Here is a 5,143-nt window from a genome sequence, read left to right as displayed (position 1 = left end):
GAAAAAGGCTAGAGGGAAAGAAGGAGAGGTTATCACTAGACTACTTTCTGCTGATTAGGGGCTTCAAGTTCCTTGGGGCAAGTTTGATATTCACTGTCAAGATAACTAATTTCTTCTTGTTATTGTTTCTTCTTTGCTTATTTCTATTTAACAAACCAACAATGAAAAACCTTCCCCAGCTCTCAGGACCTTAACACTAACATATTCTCTGAAGAGCTTCCAGAATTCCAAATGACACACACTTACAGAAACTATCTGCAGATGGCAAAATAACACCTCTGCTAGAGTAGGAGAGAAATCATACTCAGCTACTATGGACAATCTTAAGCAGCCCATATCCTCCACCTAGGATTAAAACAAAAACATATTCTTATAATATTTCTGTATTTTTTAAAGAAACCAAACTCCAAAACTGTCAATACAGTTGATCTTTGTATTTGCTTCCATCTGCTGCAGGAGGAAGCATTTCTGGCAGTGGTTGAATAAGGCACTGATCTATGAATACAGAAGAATACCATTGGGACTCATTTTCTTGTTACTTTTGTCAGATCAGAATTATTTGCTATAGTCCAAGGACCTTTCTCCTAGGTCTTTGCATTATCTAGTCTATGGTTCGTGGCCATCCAAGCAGTGTTGGTTATGAGTTAAATATTGTGGATAGGACCTAAAGTCAAATCTGTTAGTAGTTAGTTACTCCCTCCCACAAGCTTTGTGTTACCATTACCCTACTAAGCCTGCTTCCTTTTCCATGCTCGAGCCCTCTTTTCTTGTAAATATTTAAGAGTAGAGGTCCCCTTTGTCTAGTAGGCCTGAGTTTTTACACCTCCTGTGTACGTGCTCAATGTTAAAACATCTTTTATCTAAAACATGAAGATTCATTTTTATGTACGTCTTGAACCTCTCATTCTCCCTTCAGGTCTTAAATCTAATAAATTGAGATGGAAAACAAAGTGTTTGAGAGTTAAATTGAGATAAATCTCCTTTAAGATATTTTCATTGCCAAGGACTTCCTATTTTCAATATTCCAACCCTGTGTCTTTCATTACAAGAACCCTGTGATCATCATCTTTAAGATCTTGTGTTCTTCATTATGAGGATACCATGGCCTTCTTCATTAGGACCTTATGTCCTCTATCCTTAAGAACTTGTGTCCTTAATTAATGAGACTCTGTTTCTTCCAATACCAGCACTTTTTGTTCTTCATTGCTGGACATTTTATTCTCTAGTGTCAAACCCTTTGGCAAATCTTGCAGGCCAGAAACCAAAAAGTGTAGTTCCATATCAGGGACTCCTACCAGGTTCTTTTCCCAGACCTGCTCATTTCCTTGGATTCTGGGCCTTCAGCTTCGATCACATTTCCAAAGCAGAAACTTATGTCAATAAAGATGTTCGACTCTTGCTTTCCTTTTATCTCCAGGCTGTGACTCACCAAACAAACAACCCTAATGCATATAACTTGACCCCATCCACCTAAAGATGCCCTCCCCGGGGTTGCTTTATATATAACTTTAAAAATTCTTTATCTTGGAGTTGATATCAAATGTAAAATGTCTTTCATAATGACATTTGGCTGCAAAACAAATTCGATAACAACAGGCAAAAGTCCTGACAGTGGTACCTTTGATTTTAAATTTCTTAGCGACTTAGAAAACATACAATACAAGGGCAAGTGGTCTGAATTTCTTATATTTGGGCTGTCTTTTTTCATAACTGTCTCATCCTTTACCAATCCTAAATTACATTTCAAAATCTATGACTTCATGAAAAACCTGCTCCATCCAGAGAATGAAACCCTCAAGGCAGAAAAACAGACCTTAAATTTAAAAAGAAAAGAATAATTTAAAAAAACCCTTTTTTTACTTTAGGACACTTTCACAGACTTTGACTCTGTGGACTATTCCCTCCCTCTCTACATCACCTGACTAATGACTCAAATTCCACCAAATTGGCTTCAATTCCTTATGAACCAACTCTTTTCCCCAAACCAATTTGAAGTGCCTTTTTCCCCCAAGTTCTCTATGTACACCCTTTAGGCTCCAATACCCTCACACTTTCAACAAAGAACAGCCAGTGCATAAAGTCCCTTAGTTGCCTTTCTTTTTGTACAGTGGCTGTGGATGCCAACTTCCCCCTGTCCTGCTTCCAACACTCCATTTCACTGCTTTTCCTTGGTTCTAACCTTCTTCCCTCCAATTGCATAGTAAAACCCCAAAGTTCTCAGATTCACATGGAAACATGATTTCCTAGATACTCATTTGCTAAGTAGCTCTAGTCAAAGGTATTCTCCATATATACCTACCCATCTTATTTTTTAACTTTTCTCAAATTTGACACCCTTCTCTGAAGATTCCACTCAATATACTGAAGAATTTTAATGTATTTTAATGTACAAACCTTACTTTCTAGGGCATCTATGGCATTATCTCCTCTTCTACCAAGGCTGAATGAAAACAACATATTTGGACTTCAAATGAGGATTTTGCAGACTTTTTTCATACATGGAATTTAAATAAATAGTCTGCTGTGAACACAGAAGTTCCTTCATTCAAGCCCAATGATATTATCAACCTGGCTCCTCTGATATGCCACATATGCCTCATTTCTTAACCAGATCAATGAAAGGAATTAAGAAGGCTTCCCTTATGGATACAGAAAATGTGGTACATCTACACAATGGAATATTACTCAGCTATCAAAAACAACGAGTTTATGAAATTCGTAGGCAAATGGTTGGAACTGGAAAATATCATCCTGAGTGAGCTAACCCACTCACAGAAAGACATACATGGTATGCACTCATTGATAAGTGGCTATTAGCCCAAATGCTTGAATTACCCTAGATCCCTAGAACAAAGGAAACTCAAGACGGATGATCAAAATGTGAATGCTTCACTCCTTCTTTAAATGAGGAAAAAGAATACCCTTGGCAGGGAAGGGAGAGGCAAAGATTAAAACAGAGACTGAAGGAACACCCATTCAGAGCCTGCCCCACAGGTGGCCCATACATATACAGCCACCCAATTAGACAAGATGGATGAAGCAAAGAAGTGCAGACCAACAGGAGCCGGATGTAGATCGCTCCTGAGAGACACAGCCAGAATACAGCAAATACAGAGGCGAATGCCAGCAGCAAACCACTGAACTGAGAATAGGTCCCCCGTTGAAGGAATCAGAGAAAGAACTGGAAGAGCTTGAAGGTGCTCGAGACCCCAAAAGTACAACAATGTCAAGCAACCAGAGCTTCCAGGGACTAAGCCACTACCTAAAGACTATACATGGACTGACCCTGGACTCTGTCCCCATAGGTAGCAATGAATATCCTAGTAAGAGCACCAGTGGAAGGGGAAGCCCTGGGTCCTGCTAAGACTGAACCCCCAGTGAACTAGACTATGCGGGGAGGGTGGCAATGGGGGGAGGTTTGGGAGGGGAACACCCACAAGGAAGGGGAGGGGGGAGGGTGATGTCTGTCCGGAAACCGGGAAAGGGAATAACACTGAAATGTATATAAGAAATACTCAAGATAATAAAAAAAATAAAATAAAATAAAATAAAATAAAATAAAATAAAAAAAGGCTTCCCTTAAGGCAGTAAAGTATAATCAACCTAAAAGTCTGATGAAAGAACACTCAACAGCCTTTGAGAATCACCTCACAGTGGTGCTTCCTAAAATACTAACCTATATCCTAATTCTGAGTTGAGGATATTGTACTTATATAATATGGTAATTTGAATAAGAATGGCCCCATATACTTAAGTACTTGGCCTCTAGTTGTTCGAACTATTCAAGAAGGTTTAGGAGTTGTGCTGTTAGAGGAGGTCTGAAGTCTGTGATATTCCTACTTCATTCTCTCTCTCTCTCTCTCTCTCTCTCTCTCTCTCTCTCTCTCTCTCTCTTTCCAGCTTGTAGGTCAGACATTAGCCAGCTATTGCTCTAGCCATGCTTGCTTGCCTGGGTATCTGTTGGCCTGCTGCCATGCTCCCTGTCATGATAGTCATGGGTTCCAAGCATCTGAAGCTGAGCTCCCATCATGTGTCTTCATGACAATTAGAAAGACATATACCCATGTTATCTCCTAATCTTCCTCAGATATTAAAAAAGAGCTCCACAAGATTCCTTAGTGCATTAGTGAGTATATCTCTGATCCTCATCCCTTCTCTTGGGATCTTTTCCTTCTGGTGGTTTGTCCTCTATAAATTTAACATGATAGCTTTTGTTTTATTGTGGCCTAGCTCTGCCTCTCCACTAGGGTATTCAGACACAATGGAGAACTGGCCAGAACAAAGTGTTGGAAGCCTGTTCTGGCTGTAGATGTCATAGTATCTCAGTCCTGATGAGTGAGTACAGAGGTCAGGGTGGGCTTCTCTGGGATGGTTTTCAGTGTTACAGCTCTTCTTTATTGGGGGGATGTGAAACTTCTTTCCTAGATGATATTTGGTGAAACAGCAACTCTCTTTATTGGACTGTGTGTGTATGACAAGAGCTTAGGGAATGGGTAGAGGTTTCCAAGGAGAGTGTACATTATTGGCTGGGGCTAAGGTGCTAGGAGTGCTTTATTTTAATGAATAGGAATTCCAGGTGCATAAACCTGTAAACTGGACAAGAGGTTTCCTGAATTCTTCAAGAAGGCCAGAGGTGAGAGTCATGGGGCTACATGCCCTAGGACATGTAGGCTGAGAATAGGGAGGGAATGATCCTTACTTTTGCCAGTCTCAAGATGAGATTTTGGTCTCAAGATGAAATTTTCAGAGTTTGGATACTTTTTGAACTTACTCTTGTTCCAGGCCCATTCTTCCTGGTTGCACTCGCCTCTTGTTTACCTTTTTTAACACATTTTTAATATTGATTTTTAGAAATCTACTAGTGAGAGATAGAAAAAGAGTAGATTCAGATGGGAGGGGAGGAGAGAAGAGTAGAGGAAGGGAAAAACACAATCAGGATATATCTTGTGAAAAAATTTATTTTTGATAAATTTTCAAAAAATTTAAAAAAAAAGAGCTTTCCAAACTGGAAGATATATTTCAAGCCTTCAAAAAGACCTTATAAATCAGTCTTTCAGGTCTGTCATAATAAACAGGAAGAAACCAACTAATAAAATGAAACAAAGCTAAATAGCATATTGCTTTATGTGTGGTAAAGGGAAAC

At 39.4% G+C, this 5,143-nt stretch overlaps 1 protein-coding gene across 2 annotated transcripts in view; it reads left to right on the top strand.

Moving 5' to 3' along the window:
• The window catches only part of LOC147998132 (uncharacterized), a 122,014-nt gene extending 118,492 nt beyond the window's left edge, over positions 1-3,522 (top strand). For both annotated transcript variants that reach the window (XM_087601151.1, XM_087601146.1), the window contains exon 4: positions 2,407-3,522. The gene's annotated coding sequence lies outside the window, so the exon portion shown is untranslated. The remainder of the gene's footprint in view (positions 1-2,406) is intronic.
• Positions 3,523-5,143: the final 1,621 nt, after the last annotated feature.

Source organism: Rattus norvegicus, chromosome X (genome assembly GCF_021556685.1).
Source record: "Rattus norvegicus strain SHRSP/BbbUtx chromosome X, alternate assembly SHRSP_T2T, whole genome shotgun sequence".
NCBI lineage: Eukaryota > Metazoa > Chordata > Mammalia > Rodentia > Muridae > Rattus > Rattus norvegicus.
Note: the sequence above shows the minus strand (reverse complement) of the source record. Positions and strands in the feature narration are given on the sequence as shown.